This window comes from Salmo salar, chromosome ssa10, assembly GCF_905237065.1.
Source record: "Salmo salar chromosome ssa10, Ssal_v3.1, whole genome shotgun sequence".
NCBI classification, from domain to species: Eukaryota; Metazoa; Chordata; class Actinopteri; order Salmoniformes; family Salmonidae; genus Salmo; species Salmo salar.
This window is the reverse complement of record NC_059451.1, coordinates 11642620-11655180: the sequence shown is the minus strand read 5'-3', so window position 1 is coordinate 11655180 and position 12561 is coordinate 11642620.

Genomic DNA, 12561 nt, shown 5'->3' with positions numbered 1-12561 from the left:
CTCTCTTTCGTATTGTCTGAGATCCCCAAAGATTGGAATGCTGCCGTGGTCATCCCCCTCTTCAAAGAGGGAGACACTCTAGACCCAAACTGTGACAGACCTACAGTACATCTATCCTGCCCTGCCTTTCTAAAGTCTTCGAAAGTCAAGTTAACAAACATATCACCGACAATTTCGAATCCCACTGTACCTTCTCCGCTATGCAATATGGTTTCCGAGCTGGTCATGGGTGCACCTCAGCCAGACTCAAGGTCCTAAAAGATATCATAACCGCCATCGATAAAAGACAGTACTGTGCAGCCGTCTTCATCGACCTGGCCAAGGCTTTCGACTTTGTCAATCACCTCATTCTTAACGGCAGACTCAACAGCCTTGGTTTCTCAAATGACTGCCTCGGCGGGTTGACCAACTACTTCTCTGATAGAGTTCAGTGTGTCAAATCGGAGGGGCTGTTGTCCGGACCTCTGGCAGTCTCTATGGGGGTGCCACAGGGTTCAATTCTCAGGCCGACTCTTTTCTCTGTATATATCAATGATGTCGCTCTTGCTGCTGGTGATTTTCCGATCCACCTTTACGCAGACGACACCATTCTGTATACATCTGGCCCATCTTTGGACACTGTGTAAACAAACCTCCAGACGAGCTTCAATGCCATACAACTCTCCTTTAGTGGCCTCCAACTGCTCTTAAATGCAAGTAAAACTAAATGCATGCTCTTCTACTGATTGCTGCCCGCACCCACCTGCCCGACTATCATCACTACTCTGAACAGTTCTGACTTAGTATATGTGGACAATTACAAATACCTAGGTGTCTGGTTAGACTGTAAACTCTCCTTCCAGACTCACATTAAGCATCTCCAATCTGTAATTAAATGTAGAATCGGATTCCTATTTTGCAACAAAGCCTCCTTCACTCATGCTGCTAAACATATCCTCGTAAAACTGACTATCTTACCGATCCTTGACTTTATCGATGCCATTTACAAACTAGCCCCCAACACTCTACTCAGCAAGTTGGATGTAGTCTATCGTAGTGCCATCCGTTTTGTCACCAAAGCCCCATATACTATCCACCACTGCGACCTGTATGCTCTCGTTGGCTGGTCCTCGATTCATATTCATCACCAAACCCACTGGCTCCAGGTCATCATCATAAGTCTTTGCTAGGTAATGCCACACCCACCCGTAGCAGCGCTCCAGCAGATATATTTCACTGGTCATCCCCAAAGCCAACTCCTCCTTTGGCCGCCTTTCCTTCCAGTTCTCTGCTGCCAATGACTGGAACAAATTGCAAAAATCACTGAAGCTGGAGACTTATATCTCTCTCACTAACTTTAAGCAACAGCTGTCAGAGCAGCTTACCGATCACTGCACCTGTACACAGCCCATCTGTAAATAGCCCACCCAACTACCTCATCCCCAAATTGCTATTTAAATTTGCTCTTTTGCACCCCAGTATCTCTACTTGCACATCATCATCTGCACATCTGTCACTCCAGTGTTAATGCTAAATTGTAATTATTTCGCCATTATGGTCTATTTATTACCTTACCTCCCTAATCTTCTACATTTGCACACACTGTATATAGATTTTTCTATTGTGTTATTGACTGTACATTTTTATCCCATGTTTATCTGTGTTGTTGTTTTTGTAGCACTGCTTTGCTTTATCTTGGCCAGGTCGCAGTTGTAAATGAGAACTTGTTCTCAACTGGCCTTCCTGGTTAAATAAAAGTGAAATGAAAAATAAATAAAAAAAATAGGTGGGAAAGTGCAGTGTGGAGTGCGATTGAGATTGCGTCATCTGTGGATCCGTTGGGGCGGTATGCGATGACAGGGATTTGGGCCTTGTCTTGACAAAGCAGTATATCCTTCGCGTCGGACTCATTAAAAAATCTTTGTCCAGTTCGAGGTGAGTAATCATTGTTATGATGTCGAAAATCTCTTGTCGGTCAAACGAGACAGTAGCAGCAACATTCTGTACAAAATGAGTTACCAACAAGGCAAGAAACCTAACAAAATAGCACAGTTGGTTCGGTGCCCGTAAAACGGCAGCCATCCTCTGTGGCGGGGGGTGGGGGGTCAGTGGTATACCTTGTGTGTGTGAGGAGTGTGTGATGGTCATGGTATTGTCATGTTACAAGGTCACTTGCAGCAGTGCCAGTGACCTCCTTGTCCTTGCTGAATCTGTTGCCTGCAGCCTGTGGATGGCTATGAATAAAGGGGGGCTGGTGCTTGTGTCATTAAAAGATTGCATCTGACCCCCGCATCTGAAAAGTAACTTCTCACACGCACAGACGCACGGTTACACAGACACACAGTTACACAGACACACGGTCAGACACACAGGTACACAGACACATGCACAGACACACAGTTGCACAGACACACAGTTACACAGACACAGACACACAGTTACACACTCAGACACACAGTTACACAGACACACAGTTGCACAGACACACAGTTACACAGACACACACTCAGACACACAGTTACACAGACACTCAGTTACACAGACACACGCACAGACACACAGTTACACAGACGCACGCACAGACACACAGTTACACAGACGACGCACGCACGCACAGACACACAGTTACACAGAAATATGCACAGACACACAGTTACACAGACACACGCACAGACACACAGTTACACAGACACATGCACAGACACACAGTTACACAGACACACGCTCAGACACACAGTTACACAGACACCCACACAGACACACAGTTACACACTCAGACACACAGTTACACAGACACACAGTTGCACAAACACACAGTTACACAGACACACACTCAGACACACAGACACTCAGTTACACAGACACACGCACAGACACACAGTTACACAGACGCACGCACAGACACACAGTTACACAGACGCACGCACGCACAGACACACAGTTACACAGAAATACGCACAGACACACAGTTACACAGACACACGCACAGACACACAGTTACACAGACACACAGTTACACAGACACACGCACAGACACACAGTTACACAGACACACGCACAGACACACAGTTACACAGACACACGCACAGACACACCGTTACACAGACACACGCACAGACACACAGTTACACAGACACACGCACAGAGACACAGACACACGCACAGACACACAGTTACACAGACACACGCACAGACACACCGTTACACAGACACACGCACAGACACACAGTTACACAGACACACAGTTACACAGACACACGCACAAACACACAGTTACACAGACACACGCACAGACACACAGTTACACAGACACACGCTCAGACACACAGTTACACAGACATTCACACAGACACACAGTTACATGGTGGCTATATGTTGCATAACGCTGTCCGTTACACCTCAGCATCCTTCAGCTACATGCATTTACCATTCCCTTCAGGAATTCCCTACTGGCCAGACCACCCCCTGTATCGTTAGTCTTTGGTACATCCCACCTTTAGCGAGCTTACCCTCCAGGAAGGCCAGGGGTGAAGTTTCACAGACCTCTGAAAAGGACAAAGGTCTTTGAAGCCACAGGATTTCTGTTCATTAACAATGCACTCCCACGTCACCTTGAAAGGCGACCTCAAGGTTCACCACCATAACGGTTGGCTGTTGTTTTTGTCCTTGGATTAGCTGGATGTCCGTTGAATACTCTCGACTGTATCGTCAGACAGGTTTCTTTGCTCCCTCAACCTAATCCCCACGACATGGATAGCTCCCAATCTTCCAGTTGAGGCAACCCCAATAGCGGAATCACAATCAGCCTCCCAAGGCGTTGATCATGTTTAATCGAAGCATGCAGCGTTTATTCAGAGTGATGGCACCACGAGATAGCCACCCAGCAGCAGCAATGCTTCAACCCTCACAAAGTGGCAGCTGATGTTTTTTTCTCTCCTTTTTTTTGTTGTTGCAAAGGGGAAACAGCTGTTATTTCATCTTACCTGTGGGTATAGATACACTTGGGATCTCATGGAGATATGGATGTCATCCAGTATACAGTAGATCTGATTACTGAAGCACAATAGAGGATTCTTATTTGAGCTGTTGACGAAAGTAGACGTAGCCTACGTGAAGGCTAATTTGTGCCCTTTTTGATATAAAAGAGTAGTCTTGAGGGATTCTCATTTGACTTTTTCATCTGGATCCTTTGTCACGTGTCCTCAATGTGCTTCACTTTGGATGCTTAGATCAAGGTGTGACCTTTTCAGTTGCCGTGACTGAGCTCGTTATTTTATTGAAGAAAATTAAATAGTTGAACAGTTTTTTTTTCTATTGACTTCCAGTAAATTGCGCTTTTCGTCGCTGATGTTATGAAGCTTGCATTCATCTCAACCTCGCTTAAAACACACCGTTTTATCTCGTGGCCTTGTTTGTTTATAAATGATGTATTTTGGAACAAAACATTTATCTGCGTTCATAAACATTTCATCCATATTTTCACTTAGTCATGACAAACCACTTATTTTGTCGCCTAATGGAATACTTTTCTGTCTGGAGACTATCCAGAACACTTGGCTTGTTTAGAATGGCTATAAAACAAAACACAGGCCCTCACCGCTGATTCAGTTGTCATTAATTTGGTTTCAGACTAAATTGCTTTGAGAGTATTAATTTGTTGCCCAATGGGACAAGGTCCACATCAGGTATTATCTCCGCTGTGCATGGATGTATTTTGGGAATGGTTTTCTCTCAGTTCAGTGGCCGTAATGCATTGCATTCAAACAGACTGGGGAAACTTGAGTTTAACCCAGGTATTTTCAAGGCATTGCCTCCATTTATTATTTGTTCGCAGAACATTGCATTGAGTAGACTAGTGTAATTTTCACTGTTGGCCCTTCCGGTACTCATTACTGTATATGGATTTACATTCAATTCCATGTGTGGGTACAATGTGAAGACAAGAGGTTACACACACACACACACACACACACACACACACACACACACACACACACACACACACACACACACACACACACACACACACACACACACACACACACACACCACCTTGTAGGCTGTGAGAAAGCAACGGAGGTACATAGAGAGACAGATGGGGAAAGAAAACACCAAAACAATACACCGCCGTGGGGGATGAGCAGAAGGCCCCTATGCATGTTGTGATCTGTCACGCGCTCTCTAAACTGTAAAAGTTGGGTGTGCTTAGTGAGTGATGTGCATGCGTTTTAGCAAGGTTAACAACACAGGGCGGGGAGGATGAATGGCCTCTGCTTTCAGATGGTCAGCACTGGGACTCAACAGACCGGGAGGCGAGAGAGCGAGATGGAGAGAGAGAGACGGTACTACTGTCAGACTCAGTAACCATAGCAAGAATCAAGAAAACAGCACGTGGCCTAGATTTACTGAAAATAGCATGACCCTCCACCACCTCCAAATCAAGGTTTACCACAACTCTCTCTGTGAGGAGAGGATAAAAAAAAAATATATATATATATATATATATATATATATATATATATATACATTCATCACCATTTATCTAAAAGGCATGCGATGCAGTGATTGTAGTAACTGAATGTGTAAATAGTGAATTTGAATAAGGCTCAGTTGGTAGAGCATGGTGTTTGCAACGCCAGGGTTGTGGGTTTGATTCCCACGGGGGACCAGTACGGAAAAAAAAATAAAACAATGTATGAAATGTATGCGACTGTAAGTCGCTCTGGATAAGAGCGTCTGCTAAATGACTAAAATGTAAATGTAAAATGTAAGTAGTGAATAAGCTTTTTTTTTCATTTTGTCGAAAGTTACAGCCTTCAACATTGGAATAATGTGGAAACAAAAGTAATGGACTGTATTAATGCGCACAGGGTCCCACTTCTCTTCAAGAGCCAAGGCATTACCTATGAAAACAATGGACCTTTAACTCTAATTAAAAGCATTTCCAAGTCTTTGCACCTTGGTTAATTGGTAAAAAGTCCTCTATGAGTTTGGAATGAACTCTAAATTAACCTCTGATTCCGATGGGAGAACACCACAGCATCAGTGCCAGTGTGCCGGCTAAAGAAGAATCCACCCTCACCAAAGAGCCCTTTGTCCTCTCATGCTTAGAATTTCAAACTGAGAAAATGAGCATGATGGCAGATTATCTTGCTTCATTAAAATAAGTCGAGGAAGAACCGTCAAACTGTGTTATGAATTACCCTGACAGGGTTTTGCTTGTGTGGTAAACGTTTTCAATGGGATGCCATGTAGGCGAAACATAAACCGACAATGGCGTTGGTTGCACAGAAAGACAGAGCGGGAGAAAGCCACAGAATCCACACCCACACAAGGCCAATCCTTCTCACTCCGGTTGAAGTCAAGAATCAATCTGAGGAACAAACGAGGCGTTTACGGACACCTGCCGCGGGAAACCCGGGAAAGTCTTTCAAACCTCAAGCGAGCGGTATAGCGGCAGACTAGGTGTTTTTGTCACACTTCTCACCCGTCTCATTTCCCCCCTACAATCAGAATTCCTCAGCAAGGTTTCTGTCGCACATTAGGTTGAAGGAAGATATGTCAAGTTCAAAGGACCTCGTTGTGTCAGCCGAGTTATAGGCTTTATCTCTGACAGCCCTGCTAGAGCGAGGCATTGTGGTGCCGTGACGAGTTGCCTCGCCATTGAACTAGTGGTGCAGATTCGTATTATTCCCCTCAACCTACTTTGGAGCTTTTGACGAGTGTGTGTCTGTTTTCTTCCCTTTGCAAGAGACTCCCAAGCTTCACTCTTGCTCTCTTTCTCTCACTAAGTCTGCAAACGAACAAACATAACATTGTGAAGTAGCTCTGTTTTTTGATTCAGATGGGTTGTCACAATGTTCTTGATGGATTAGTGACCTGCTAAACATGCTCACCTCTGCTTGAGTGGATAATCTACGCTAGATAAGTCGTGTCAGATCACTTGGCCATTTCAATAGCTTGGGATATGCAATATATAGAGAGATATTTTCACATTGTGTTCCCCTTTGATCTTTGATGTCAAGTGGGAAGACGATCCATTTTGGGATGTCAGGCTGTGATCTGATTTCAGTGGGACATCACAGCTCCACCGTTTAAGAGTACCCATCACCGTGACAACGGATGAGATGGGTTTTAGGCCTCTGGTCCGATCTGTTCTTGATGATTGAAAATAAGAGAGGACGGTTATCCCCCAACACAAGTAAGAGGAGGCGGTGAGCTCAGAGCATGGCATAGCGGAGCTACTGTAACTCTTGCTTCCGTCCCTACATCTGGGGTGAATTAACAAGCATGAACTGATTCAGTCAAAGCCTCAAATATTCACCATGTCAACCTTGGAAAAAGGCTGTGATCATAATTGCAGGGTTCGGTTGTCATAGATAGACAATTACCTGATGTTACATTTGACATCAATTATGGAGACCTTTTATGACCACTCCATTAACAAGACAAGAGACAATGAATGAACCAGTGTTTGATCTACATCCCATATCTTGAGTGACATTCCAAGTCCTCAGACAAATGAAGCAAAGCGCCAAGCGATCATGCATCCTTCTCGAACAAACAAGTTCTCTGCCTGCGCCTAATCAAAGGCTGCCACTCTCACGCGTGCCAACGTGGGTGGAGGATGGGTGCTTCGGGAGACCAAAAAAAAAAAGCAGACGCCTAGCATGTGAGAAGGCGTATGAGTGTCTGTGTGAGCGGTTTCATCGCTTTTGGTGTGAAATATAGTTTTCATTAAAGAGCAGGCAGTGGTTCCCGATGAAAACCCCAAACAGCACAGCAGTGTGTCTCTGGAGAGGAGCTTCAGCCTCCCTGCTTCACAGAAAGCCTCCCTTTCAATTCCTGCACACGCTCAGACCTACTGCCACTTTTTCATGTCCAATCCCGCTGAATGGATTTCTGCTCCTTTATTCTTCCTTTTCTCCCTCGATTCGGGTGAAGGTTGATGGTTCTTGTTGTCTATTTTTAGGGCCGACTCCCATTGCCTTTTTCTTCAACTCTTTTTCTGTCTCTGGATTTGACTCAGTGTTTTTCGTTAGCTGGCAATCCTCGGGGAGTGGAATGACGGTGGTTTAAGAGTTTGGCAAAGTTTTGGGAACCGTTCGAGAACTACAGATGAGCATGTTTTAGTGAAGTTAAAGATGAACAGCAACCCTGTGCTGGGAAAATATCCCACCAGGGTGTCTGTCTCAGACACCGGCAATGGTGTCATGCTTGCTGAGTATAATAATGTTACGGTGCACCATGTGGTTTGAAAAACATGAATAGTTTCCAACACATGCCCAAGTGGTATGTTTCAAGACTGGGCATTCAACTGAGACTGCTCTTCTCTGTGTCACGGAGGCTCTCCGCACTGCTAAAGCTAACTCTCTCTCCTCTGCTCTCATCCTTCTAGACCTATCTGCTGCCTTTGATACTGTGAACCATCAGATCCTCCTCTCCACCCTCTCCGAGTTGGGCATCTCCGGCGCGGCCCATGCTTGGATTGCGTCCTACCTGACAGGTCGCTCCTACCAGGTGGCGTGGCGAGAATCTGTCTCCGCACCATGCGCTCTCACCACTGGTGTCCCCCAGGGCTCTGTTCTAGGCCCTCTCCTATTCTCGCTATACACCAAGTCACTTGGCTCTGTCATATCCTCACATGGTCTCTCCTAACATTGCTATGCAGACGACACACAATTAATCTTCTCCTTTCCCCCTTCTGATAACCAGGTGGCGAATCGCATCTCTGCATGTCTGTCAGACATATCAGTGTGGATGACGGATCACCAGCTCAAGCTGAACCTCGGCAAGACGGAGCTGCTCTTCCTCCCGGGGAAGGACTGCCCGTTCCATGATCTCGCCATCACGGTTGACAACTCCCTTGTGTCCTCCTCCCAGAGTGCTAAGAACCTTGGCGTGATCCTGGACAACACCCTGTCGTTCTCCACTGACATCAAGGCGGTGACCCGATCCTGTAGGTTCATGCTCTACAACATTCGCAGAGTACGACCCTGCCTCACACAGGAAGCGGCGCAGGTCCTAATCCAGGCACTTGTCATCTCCCGTCTGGATTACTGCAACTCGCTGTTGGCTGGGCTCCCTGCCTGTGCCATTAAACCCCTACAACTCATCCAGAACGCCGCAGCCCGTCTGGTGTTCAACCTTCCCAAGTTCTCTCACGTCACCCCGCTCCTCCGCTCTCTCCACTGGCTTCCAGTTGAAGCTCGCATCCGCTACAAGACCATGGTGATTGCCTACGGAGCTGTGAAGGGAACGGCACCTCCATACCTTCAGGCTCTGATCAGGCCCTACACCCAAACAAGGGCATTGCGTTCATCCACCTCTGGCCTGCTGGCCCCCCTACCTCTGAGGAAGCACAGTTCCCGCTCAGCCCAGTCAAAACTGTTCGCTGCTCTGACACCCCAATGGTGGAACAAGCTCCCTCACGACGCCAGGACAGCGGAGTCAATCACCACCTTCCGGAGACACCTGAAACCCCACCTCTTTAAGGAATACCTAGGATAGGATAAAGTAATCCTTCTAACCCCCCCTTAAAATATTTAGATGCACTATTGTAAAGTGGTTGTTCCACTGGATATCATAAGGTGAATGCACCAATTTGTAAGTCGCTCTGGATAAGAGCGTCTGCTAAATGACTTAAATGTAAATGTAAATGTAAAAGTGGTACCTCCCTGTAAGAAATGAATACAGAATTATACAGGGTAGGCTATTCTTTATCCAGCATACCATGCTGCATCCCACTGCTGGCTTGCTTCTGAAGCTAAGCAGGGTTGGTCCTGGATGGGAGACCAGATCCTGCTGGAAGTGGTGTTGGAGGGCCAGTAGGATACCTAATCATCCCCAGCTTACAATTGGCTCATTCATCCCCCTCCTCTCCCCTGTAACTATTCCTGAGGTCGTTGCTGTAAATGAGAATGTGTTCTCAGTCAACTTACCTGGTAAAATAAGGGTTAAATAAACATAAAAAAAGATCCTTTAATGCCAGAGAAAAACATTTGTTCATCACTGATTATGAACGAATAAAAACACTTGGATCATATTTCTCAAACACTTGCATAGGTAAAACCCACCCGAAGACAAGCCCAATAACTCATTATTTAACTTTCCAGTCTAGCTGTGCAATGGTCATCTATGAAGTCCAGTGAGCTTACAACCGGAGGTCCATACCTGTCAACTACAGCCAGCTGAACTTGCACCTCTTCGAAGTCCTTTGTAGCTCTACTGGGAAGACCACCCCTGTTCCTCCACACTACAGGTGTTTCAGTTCCTCTGTGTGTCAGGGGGTCTTCCGTTGGGAAACAGATGCAGTGTACTCACTGAGAGCCTGCCTGATAAGAGAAGAGAGCGAGCAACTCTTTCCTCTCTGCGACAACTTCATTAATCACAACACCGATCGATCGCCACACAGGAAACATGTTGGGGCCGAACAACTTTGCCAGCCCGCTAGTCTCATCCTCATTTATGGATTTATGGATTTTCCTTGCTCCGTCTCTCACTGTTGTTGGTGTTTTCTTGTTTTTTTTTTAAATCCCGTGCCATCTGGAAATGTGTTTTTCCTCTCTGGATGTGAAAATAAAAGTTGTCCACCTCTGTACTTACTCCACTGGTGGCTTTTGAACTATAGTACATCTATGTAGCTAGGGGTGGTAGATCTGGAAACACATAGTTAAAGTTCATAAGTGCATTTTAAAGTTCTATTTTACCCTTATTTTACCAGGTAAGTTGACTGAGAACACGTTCTCATTTACAGCAACGACCTGGGGGAATAGTTACAGGGGAGAGGAGGGGGGGATGAAAGAGCCATTTGTAAAGCTGGGGATGATTAGGTGACCGTGATGGTATGCTGGACAGCTTGGGAATTTAGCCAGGACACCAGGGTTAACACCCCTACTCTTACAATAAGTGCCATGGGATCTTTATTGACCTCAGAGAGTCAGGACACTCGTTTAACATCCCATCCAAAAGACAGCACCCTACACCTGGCAATGTCCCTAATCCCTGCGGACATTTGTATTCATTTTTTACCAGAGGAAAGGGTGTCTCCTACTGGCCCTCCAACACCACTTCCAGCAGGATCTGGTCTCCCATCCAGGACCAATCCTGCTTAGCTTCAGAAGCAAGCCAGCAGTGGGATGCAGCGTGGGATGCTGGATAAAGAATAGCCTACCCTGTATAATTCTGTATTCATTTCTTACAGGGAGGTACCACTTGGGGATGTGTTGGAAACTATTCATGTTTTTCAAACCACATGGTGCACTGTAACATTATTATACTCAGCAAGCATGACACCATTGCCAGTGTCTGAGACAGACAGCCTGGTGGGATATTTTCCCAGCACAGGGTTGCTGTTCATCTTTAACTTCACTAACGTCACCCAATCACTGCCCTGGGGAATTAGGATCTTTTTTGGACCAGAGGAAAGAGTGCCTCCTACTGGCCCTCCAACACCACTTCCAGCAGCATCTGGTCTCCCATCCAGGGACTGACCAGAACCAAGCCTGCTTAGCTTCAGAAGCAAGCCAGCAGTGGGATGCAGGATAGTATGCTGCTGACACAGTCATTTTATCCCATCCATTTTAACAGGTTAAAGTAAACCATTTGGCATAGTTTTCACAAATGTGGCATAATGTTACAGGTGGGACTTGAATCTCACCTACCAAGTGTTTCCATTTAGCTGATTGGTTGAATAAAAGATGTGTGCTATTTTAACCAAATGTGTTTGTTCTGTCTTGATGGCTGGCTGGCCACCCACTTACTGTGAAAAACAACAACTGGGGAGAACTTCCTTCTTTTAGCTTTGTTACACGTGGGGTGAAATGTAGACTTAACTCTAAGAATTTCAAGGCCAACCTCTCAACAAAACCTGATGATGTACACAATGAGAATGGGATTAACTAAATGTCCGGCATTGTTCACACGTTACCAAATGTCATTTCCTGCATTATGACATTCCACACGTCAGGAAATCTCATTGTTAGCAACGTTCCATGTGGTAGCAACCTTTTATTATGGCCTTGTAGGATGTTATCACAATGCACATGTTATTCCTGTGAATTTTAGTAAATCATCTAACTGTGTGTTGTAAGGACAAAATATGGACTATACTCAGTCTACTCACCAAAACACTGTCATTCTGCCTCATTCCTTTGCTTATATCTTCCTCCTCCCTTGTGGGTTGTGCTGGGATGTCTTTGTGTCCTCTCTGTTCAGACAAATGCTATGGGTCCTGGAGCAGCTCAATGAGGCATGGAAATGCCCTGATTAATTGAAGAGTAAGAAAAGACTGATGGAGATGATGACATCAACGCCAAGCCAACAGTTAAAATAATGGGGCAATGCACTGGGTGAATTATGTATCTAATATTAAAGCTGACAGCTATGGGATGATTTTTCATACATATAATGCCACATTGTAACATTACAGGAAACACGCGCTATACATGTACAGTATTGTTTACTCGGTTAATCTATTCTCATATAGCGGAGATCAACCTTGTGTACCGTGGGTATTTGTTTGTTCTCAGCTGAAGGGTCCAGGCCGGATACTTGACATGCTTCTCAACGACTTGGGCTGCA